Raw genomic sequence first — 10,621 nt, forward strand, 5'->3', positions numbered from 1 at the left:
GATGCAAGGCTGGTTCAACATATGCAAATCAATAAACATAATCCAGCATATAAACAGAACCAAAGACAAAAACCACATGATTATCTCAATAGATGCAGAAAAGGCTTTTGACAAAATTCAACAGCCCTTCATGCTAAAAACTCTCAATAAATTCGGCATTGATGGAACATATCTCAAAATAATAAGAGCCATTTATGACAAACCCACAGCCAATATCGTGCGGAATGGGCAAAAACTGGAAAAATTCCCTTTGAAAACTGGCACAAGACAGGGATGCCCTTTCTCACCAGTCCTATTCAACATAGTGTTGGAAGTTCTGGCTAGGGCAATCAGGCAAGGGAAATAAATAAGGGTATTCAGTAAGGAAAAGAAGAAGTCAAATTGTCCCTCTTTGCAGATGACATGATTGTATATTTAGAAAACCCTATTGTCTCAGCCCAAAATCTCCTTAAACTGATAAGCAACTTCAGCAAAGTCTCAGGATACAAAATTAATGTGCAAAAATCACAAGCATTCTTATACACCAGTAACAGACAAACAGAGAGCCAAATCATGAATGAACTCCCCTTCACAATAGCTTCAAAGAGAATAAAATACCTAGGAATCCAACTTACAAGGGATGTAAAGGACCTCTTCAAGGAGAACTACAAACCACTGCTCAGCGAAATAAAAGAGGACGCAAACAAATGGAAGAACATACCATGCTCATGGATAGGAAGACTCAATATTGTGAAAATGGCCATACTGCCCAAGGTAATTTATAGATTCAATGCCATCCCCATTAAGCTACCAATGACTTTCTTCACAGAATTGGAAAAAACTGCTTTAAAGTACATATGGAACCAAAAAAGACCCCTCACTGCCAAGACAATCCTAAGCCAAAAGAACAAAGCTGGAGGCATCATGCTACCTGACTTCAAACTATACTACAAGGCTATAGTAACCAAAACAGCATGGTACTGGTACCAAAACAGAGATATAGACCAATGGAACAGAACAGAGCCCTCAGAAATAATACCACACATCTACAACCATCTGATCTTTGACAAACCTGACAAAAAGAAGAAATGGGGAAAGGATTCCCTATTTAATAAATGATGCTGGGAAAATTGGCTAGCCATAAGTAGAAAGCTGAAACTGGATCCTTTCCTTACCCCTTATACGAAGATTAATTCAAGATGGATTAGAGACTTAAATGTTAGACCTAATACCATAAAAACCCTAGAAGAAAATCTAGGTAGTACCATTCAGGACATAGGCATGGGCAAGGACTTCATGTCTAAAACACCAAAAGCAACGGCAGCAAAAGCCAAAATTGACAAATGGGATATAATTAAACTAAAGAGCTTCTGCACAGCAAAAGAAACTACCATCAGAGTGAACAGGCAACCTACAGAATGGGAGAAAATTTTTGCAACCTACTCATCTGACAAAGGGCTAATATCCAGAATCTACAAAGAACTCAAACAAATATACAAGAAAAAAACAAACAACCCCATCGAAAAGTGGGGAAAGGATATGAACAGACATTTCTCAAAAGAAGACATTCATACAGCCAACAGACACATGAAAAAATGCTCATCATCACTGGCCATCAGAGAAATGCAAATCAAAACCACAATGAGATACCATCTCACACCAGTTAGAATGGCAATCATTAAGAAGTCAGGAAACAACAGGTGTTGGAGAGGATGTGGAGAAGTAGGAACACTTTTACACTGTTGGTGGGATTGTAAACTAGTTCAACCATTATGGAAAACAGTATGGCAATTCCTCAAGGACCTAGAACTAAATGTACCATATGACCCAGCCATCCCACTACTGGGTATATACCCAAAGGATTATAAATTATTCTACTACAAAGACACATGCACACGTATGTTTATTGCAGCACTATTCACAATAGCAAAGACTTGGAATCAACCCAAATGTCCATCAGTGACAGACTGGATTAAGAAAATGTGGCACATATACACCATGGAATACTATGCAGCCACAAAAAAGGATGAGTTTGCGTCCTTTGTAGGGACATGGATGCAGCTGGAAACCATCATTCTTAGCAAACTATCACAAGAACAGAAAACCAAACACCGCATGTTCTCACTCATAGGTGGGAACTGAACAATGAGATCACTTGGACTCGGGAAGGGGAACATCACACACTGGGGCCTATCATGGGGAGGGGGGAGGAGGGAGGGATTGCATTGGGGAGTTATACATGATATAAATGATGAATTGATGGGTGCTGACGAGTTGATGGGTGCAGCACACCAACATGGCATAAGTATACATATGTAACAAACCTGCATGTTATGCACATGTACCCTAGAACTTAAAGTATAAAAATAAAATAAAATAAAAAATTAAAAAATTAAAAAAAGAAAAAAAATCATGAGGAGTTAAGCTGACCTAACATAAATAAATGTTGATAACTATATAATTAGAGAAATTAACAAGGAAATGACACTGTAGTCTCATATATAGTGTGAAATAAGTCCAATACTATACTTAAAAAGACCAGAAAGATAATAACATTTCAAAAAATCTGTAAAAGTCAAGCACATATTATATTACTAAGTGGTAAGTGAAGACTCCCCATTTTATTCTTGTAAGTGGTTGTATCAGTCAGGATTCTCCAGAGAAATAGAACCAGTATATATTTTCAAAGAATATATATTTTCAAAGTATTTTTAATTTAAATTTATTTGAAAGAATTGGTTTATGCAATTGTGGGGGCTGGCAAGTTTGAAGTTCACAGAGCAGGCCAACAGGCTCATACAAGAGCTGATACAGTCTTGCATCAGAATCTTTCTTTATCTGGGAAACCTCGGTTGTTGCTCATGAAGCCTTTCAGCTGGTTAGATGAAGCCCACTCATATTATTGAAAGTAATCTCCTTTACTTAAAGCCAACTGATTGCAACTGCTAACCACATCTACAAAAAAACCTACACAGCAATGCCTAGATTGCTGTTTGATTAAATAACTGAGTATTGTAGCCTAGCCAAGTTGACACATCACAATGACTAAAATGCTCTCATCAAGAACTTTCTCTGAAGCATCATGTCAATTCCCAGGCAAACTTCTACTCAGATCTGCCCCAATGACTTTCAATGCACATATTGCCACACACTACCCTTTCAATTCTATAAATATTCATTGAATATCTACCATGTGGTAGCCACCACAGGAATATCTGTCCCCAAGGAGCTCCAGAAATTTGTTTTGTGTGTAATAACTTTATTTGATATATCAGTAACACTTACTACTTTCAAGTAAATAAGTCAGCTTTCAAAGGATGCATCCGAGTAAGCTACTGAAAAAGTTTTACCAACAAGATTTAATAGGTTATTTGTCTATCATATCATTTGGTGTCCAGCATTAAGAGTCACTTTGTAGTCTCAAAAGTTTCCTCTACTGTGTTGATTGAAAATTTAAAGACAACTTCATCATAATGAGGACACACCTATCTTCTTTATATTCTGGCCTCTTGTATGATTTATATTCCGTATCTTTTAAGTCCATCCAGTTCTGTCTACACCTACCTTTCTTATTTTTAATACACTTTTACTACACTAGTTGGTCTTTTCTAAAAATCATAAAATGGGATCAAAATAAGGAATTTGTGTCACATAAAAGCTAGAATGTAATGGGGATGGTGTGAACTCGTTATGTTGACCAATTGTAATGGCATTTTCTTTTTGGCTTATGTTACTGAAGTTGCATTGTAGGAAACAATTAGAATTCTTAGAATATTACAATTGTTGAAGTGAGAATACTTGCAATAGACTTTGTGGCTACTCTGTTCCTGCATAATTTCTGTGCTGGCAGTCAGATATTTTTGATCCTGCAACTGTGGTCCAAACTTAGGTTTAGGGTCATTGTCAGGCCACCTTTATTGTTAGTCCTCTCCTATCCTTGACCAAGTTAATTGAGCTTTTTGTCTTCCAAGTCTCGGAAATTGGCCACAGTCTTACTTCTCCATATTTTCCCCATTCTGTCTGGCTGCTTAGGATTAAATTCCTTCGTGAACAAGTTTCCTCCAGCTTCTTGCCAATCATCTCACGTCTGGTCTCATGTCTGAGCTACAGTCCCCTGGTGTTAGATCTCCCTTTATCTAACAGCTGACTTTCCTGGATCTTTATCTCCTACCTGAAGCCAGAGCCACACAAAGTCTCCTCCCTAGAGGTGGGTTCTGTCTACCGAGCAGAATCCATTCTTCGCTCTTCACAAACTGACTCTTTTCTTCAGAGATTGTGGCAAAGAAGTGTCCCTGATTGCCGACTACATCCATCCCTTTGCCATGCCCTAACTATAAGTCAGCGCTATTTATATAACTGCAAGTAAAAGGCAGAGATAACTTTGAAAAATATATATTTCTTTATTGATTTCTTTAAATTTGGCATATTATTTTATAAAAGAAATGCATGTGCCTATCAAATATAGTGAAAAGTGAACATCTCATCTTCTCCCTCCTCTGATCTCACTCCTTGGAGAAACTACAGGTAACAGTCTGTCTATCAGCAGTGGTATTCAGCCCCTCCTGCATCTTAGTATCACCTGAGGAGTTTTTCAAAATGCTGATATCTGTTCTCCACTCAGTGATCTGTTGCTAAATGTTTACCAACCAGAGCTGCAGGTTGGGAGGCTGAGTTGTAGTATTTGCTGATTTCCATGGCATAAATACTGTTTCTATGGCCAATTTCAACATACCAATGTGAGATAGTAAAGTCAATCAGTGCAAAATTCCTGAAGATTTTTTCATCAAGCCTCATGATCCCGTATAAGTTGGCTTCAGCAGACCACCGCCTCCACCCTCATCCCGTTCCATAATAATTAAATCAGAATCTCTGAGGATCTGTTCAAGGTAAGTTTGTCTCACACAGAGCCCTTGTAAAGTAGTGTTTGGCTGCTGGGTTTGTAACCTGTCTTTATCATTTAATAGTGGTATAATGTTGGGAAACTTACTGTGCCTCAATTTTCTTCATCTGTAACATGGGAGTATTATTATGTCTACTTTATAGGATAATTCTGAGGATTAAAAGAATTCATGTAAGACACTTAGGAGAGTGCCCGGCATATTAGCAATTTTTACTCTCTCTTAACTCAATTTATTCATATCAGCTAGACTTCTTTGAGAAGATTGTCCAAACTTGACTCTAGCTACAATTTTTAGTGTTAATTTTTGTGTGTGTTAAGTTATCCAAAGCAACTCAGGAGTTCTGTGCTGGAAAAAATTAAAGATGACTTACATTGAGAATTTAGACTGAGTACAAATAAGAATTTTAATTAAAACCACAACTCAAATTCATAGAATGGTATATTTCATTCCTTATACCATGCTAGGGTAAAGAGGGTTAGTGAACATTTGATTAGGGAGAAACATTTCCTTTTCACCAATATTGCGACCCTAGGTAAAAGATGCCAAAAACATACTCTTCTGAAGATGTTTCACTCCATGAATTAAATACAGATTTGGTCATAAATAATTACCCTGAAATGAACTTCTGAAAGACAGATTAAGCATTCAGATTCAATGTTCATATCATCAAAAAGCTTGATCTCCGAAAATAAAACCTCTAAAATAATAAATAAAAAATAAAAAGCTCTATTCACTTTTAATAAACAAATTTTAGAACCTGAAATCACCTTGGAGATCATCCTCTACTGAATTAAAAGTGAAGGACTTGCTGCTAATTAGATCTGATGTATAAGCAAGTTCGGAACAATCCCATGGCATTTTCTCAAATATTCTTAGGCTCTCAGTTATTCTCTCCATCAACTGAGCTTTGATTTTTTTTTAATGCTCAAAGTTCCTGCTAACCACACTTTACCAGGACCCTTGGAACAATAGGAGACTTAGTAAACAAGAAAATAAAGGAAAAATAATAGAAAATTATTTCTAAATAACATAATTGGACAAGCTTGGAAATGCCCTCCTGCAGCAACAGAGCTTACGAGATAATATGTAGGATTCAATCCCAGAGCAAGTTGATCTAACTTATAATGATCTAGTTTGTATAAATAATCCACATTCCCACAGCTCTTCTAGATTAAACAATGTTTATAGTGGAATGGGTAGGATAAAATTACTGTGTAGGCTAGTTTACAGAGTAGCAATTATGCTCTCAGACTTGGATATTTTATTCTGTGGTTTTCTTTAAAAGTGTTTTTAAATTTGTATATGATGCGAACTATCAGGGAGTAGAAGGAGGAGAACCAGCATTTTTTCCCCATATATGTCTGTGTCTATTTCTGGACTTTCTATCCTGTTCCTTTTATTTATTTATCTTTGCCAATATCCAAACTGCCTTGATTACTACAGCTTTTAATAAGTCTTAGGTAATACTTGTCCTCCAATTTCATTCTTTCTTTAATAAATTTGTTTTGGTGAATCTAGGTGCTTTGTGTTTCCACATTAATTTTTAAAATTTTTTTATTATACTTTAAGTTCTGGGATACATGTGCAGAACGTGCAGGTTACATAGGCATACACGTGCCATGGTGGTTTGCTACACCCATCAACCCATCACCTACCTTAGGTATTTCTCCTAATGCTATCCCTCCCCTAGGCCCCCACACCCTGATAGGCGCCGGTGTGCAAGGTTCCCCTCCCTGTGTCCACGTGTTCTCATTGTTCAACTCCTGCTTATGAGTGAGAACATGCGGTGTTTGGTTTTCTGTTCTTGTGTTAGTTTGCTGATGGTTTCCAGCTTCATCCATGTCCCTGCAAAGGACATGAACTCATCCTTTTTTATGGCTGCATAGTATTCCATGGTGTGTATGTGCCACATTTTCTTTATCCAGTGTATCATTGATGGGCATTTGGGTTGGTTCCAAGTCTTTGCTATTGTGAACAGTACTGCAATAAACATACATGTGCATGTTTCTTTATAGTAAAATGGTTTATAATCCTTTGGGTATATACCCAGTAATGGGATTGCTGGGTCAAATGGTATTTCTGGTTCTAGATCCTTGAGGAATCGCCAAACTGTCTTCCAGAGTGTTTTAACTAATTTACACTCCCACCAACAGTGTAAAAGCATTCCTATTTCTCCACATCCTCTCCAGCACCTGTTGTTTCCTGACTTCTTAATGATTGCCATTCTAACTGGTGTGAGATGGTATCTCATTGTGGTTTTGATTTGCATTTCTCTAATGATCAGTGATGATGAACTTTTTTTCATGTGTTTTTTGGCTGCATAAATGTCTTCTTTTGAGAAATGTTTATTCATGTCCTTCACCACTTTTTGATGGGGTTGTTTTTTCCTTGTAAATTTGTTTAAGTGTTTTGTAGATTCTGAATATTAGTCCTTTGTCAGATGGATACATTGCAAAAATTTTCTCCCATTCTGTATGTTGCCTGTTCACTCTAATGATAGTTTCTTTTGCTGTGCAGAAGCTCTTTAGTTTAATTAGATCCCATTTGTTAATTTTGGCTTTTGTTTCCATTGCTTTTGAAAACAATCATTTTTTAAAGGTGTTATTTCACGCAGAGTACTATGGGTAGCAGTTTCCATAGGCCGTCCTATGAAGTCTCATGACAACTACAGAAGTTAGGGTTTTTTGTTTTTTATTTTTGATGCAACTGAGTAATTTTTATTGCAACTGGAAGACAATACATCACAGAAACTTATGGTAGGTCTGGGGAAAAGTGTTGTTTACAAAAAATGATGAAATAGTTTGTCTTTGGCAATATGATTACATACAAAGAATGCAAAATGCAGGTATGCATGCCTTCCAAGCAACACCATCAAGGCCCTAGAGTTTGGCTGATTGTGCCTGCCTCCATATTGTTTCTTTAGGTTCACACGAACATAATTGAACATCACATTCTTTCTCCTTTATGGTTCTCCCTTTCTATTCATGATATTGGCATGAATATCAGAAAAAATGGCTTTTGAAAAAGTATTACTGTCCTAAATTAATTTGGCCTTGTAGGTCTATTGGCCAGCCAAGGTCAGATGACCCTAAGCATCAATAGTAAGCCTCTTGGTCTTCTGATTGCTTTATCACTTTTTTTTTCTGTAAAACAAAACAAAACTCAGAAATGTTACAGAATCAGAGTATTTAAAAATGTACAAGTGTATATGCTTCCCAGACACACACAGATACATTTTTCCTCCACATTTTCATCATGGCAGTATTAAGTAGTGAGTGTGAATGGCACAGCATGAAACTGGTTACTGAATCAGCTATGAGCTCAGATGGCCTCCACATACATACTCAAGAAATGTTGCATGTTTAAATAACTGAGAGTGTGCTAAATCTCATCTAATAAAAGGAGGAGGGGGTTGGGGAACTCAGACCACAGTCATGTAAACCTAAGGGTTGGGCCTGAACGACGATTACTTTGCACACGTACCTTCTAGATGCTGAATGGTTGTTCCAGTGGCATTGACGTTGACCTTGCAGATTCAGCCACAGGTTTCTGACAAGCTTGAGGAAGCAATGGTAATTTTAGCTTTTTCGGTTTTGTCTTCAGATAATGAAAAGCTTTTGTAAAACAGCTGAGTGTCATTATGAGTTATATGGCTTCAATCTCCTTTAAAAATCAAATTCTTAAGGGTCCAAAACAAAGAAGATGGGACAAATTTAGAAGATATACCTAATGTAAATGGCGAGTTAATGGGTGCAGCACACCAACATGGCACATGTATACATATGTAACAAACCTGCACGTTGTGCACGTGTACCCTAGAACTTAAAGTATAATAAAAAAAAGGGGGGGGGAGGAAAGAAAAAAAAGAAAACCAAACCAAAAACAAAACAAGAAAAAAGAAAAAAAAAGCTGACGTTGCCACAAATCATTCGAAATCTCCTGACATGCTGAAACCAAATGGCCGTAAGTTCAAAACAAATCAGTGACTTGTTTTTAATTTTTTTGTGGTTTCCTTTTGCTTTTTCTGCCCCTTTGCCGTCTGATTGGTGATGTTATTCAAACAGGATGGGATCTCTGCTAAGTGCAGGAGCGACCCGGCGCTTCTTTCATCTCCTCTTCTTCGCCCTGGTGGGGGGCTGTGGGGAGGGGGGCGGTGATTTTCAGTGCGTCTCTTTTTGAGGGGCAGTGTGTCGCTGGGGACTTTTCTGGACTTGGTAAAGTCCTGGCGTTTCTTGTGCTGGGACGCGTACCCGCTGTCCCCCAGAGCATCCTTGGGCTCCTTCTGGCTGTGTTTCCTGTCTTCCTCTTCCCTGTCGCTGTGGCTCTCGTGGCTCCGGAAGCTCCCGTCGCTGCCCTCATTGCCCTCTTGCTTCTCCGTGCTGGCAAACTTGCAGTGGTCGTCGGCCGAGGAGGAGGAAGGGATGGAGTCGCTGGTAGGCGAGGTGCTCCGGGCGTTGGAGGATTTGGCATTGCTGTAGTTGTGATTCTCCTTGGGGTCTCCGCTAACCACCGAGGAGCCACACGATGGCTCGCTCTCAGTCGGCATCCTCTAGGCTAACCACTGAGGAGCCACACGATGGCTCGCTCTCAGTCGGCATCCTCTAGGCTAACCACTGAGGAGCCACACGATGGCTCGCTCTCAGTCCACATCCAGCAGCTGGTGGTGCCATTCCTTATGGCAGCCGTCATCTCAATGGGACTGATTGGCACCTGCCGCCCACGGGGAAACAGTCCTCTCAGCTCAGGACCCGCGCTCTGTTTTGTATGGCTCCTGGAGGAAAACCTGCTTGTATCTCAGGGGGAGTATCATGGCCCTGGTAGCATCAATGTCAGGATCTTGGAGAAGGGCTCCATTTCTCTTGAAGAAGGTACTGCCCGGCCAGACGGGTGGACCTGATGTGCTTTGATATGCCTGAGGGCAGGTGGGAGGTGTATTGAACACGTGTGGGTATGGGTGTGGGTGATAAGGTGTCTTTTTCAAAGCCTGAGTTAGATTTTGTCTATACTCTGGGTCTATGCACCACAACGACCCTTTCCCAATACTCTGACTTCTCTCTTTGTCCACTTTCTTAAAATACTTATTCAATGACAAATTGTGTCTCACTGAGTATTTCCACCCATCAGGTGCATTTGCAAAATACGGAAAATGTTCCAAGATCCAGTTGTAAATATCTTTCACTGGTAGGCGCTTGGTTGAAGAGTCCTCAACGACCATAAATATGAGGCAGCTAAAGGAGTAAGGGGGGGTTGCAGTTGGGGTTCTGCCTGGCATCGTAGGGCATATCAGAGTGGGTGGGGACGGGGACTGTCATCGTCCAGGTCCTGGACCGGGCTGACACTCTTGAGGATTGACTCCCCAAAGCTCTTCAGCAAGTTCTTGCTCTCATGCAGCCAGCTCAGGTTGGTCAACTCTTCATCTTCCATGGTCCCTACTTTCAATAGGATGTCAGGCAGAGAAAAGTCGAGGTCATCGTCTTTCTAAAGGGCCTTGGAGAAACCGCTGCCCCAGTAACACTGACTCAGTCCACCGGAGACACTAACTCCTGAGCTTTCTGGCATCTTACTGGGAGGCACGACGGGACCCATTTACATGAAGGCTCCTGAGTCAGAATGGGTCCAGGAAACCGAGGTCAGCATTGCTTCCGTCACAGAAAGGACAGAGGGGCCTCCATAATCACGAGAATGCTGGTCTTCTAGGGGCTTCGATCACCTACCCCCGCGCTGCTTCTCATGGCCGCATT

At 39.8% G+C, this 10,621-nt stretch overlaps 1 pseudogene; it reads right to left on the bottom strand.

The window, feature by feature from the left end:
- Nucleotides 1-8,794: 8,794 nt before the first annotated feature.
- Nucleotides 8,795-10,616, bottom strand: LOC117077885 (annotated as a pseudogene).
- Nucleotides 10,617-10,621: the final 5 nt, after the last annotated feature.

The sequence above is a fragment of the Trachypithecus francoisi genome, unplaced genomic scaffold, assembly GCF_009764315.1.
Source record: "Trachypithecus francoisi isolate TF-2019V2 unplaced genomic scaffold, Tfra_2.0 Lachesis_group6, whole genome shotgun sequence".
NCBI lineage: Eukaryota > Metazoa > Chordata > Mammalia > Primates > Cercopithecidae > Trachypithecus > Trachypithecus francoisi.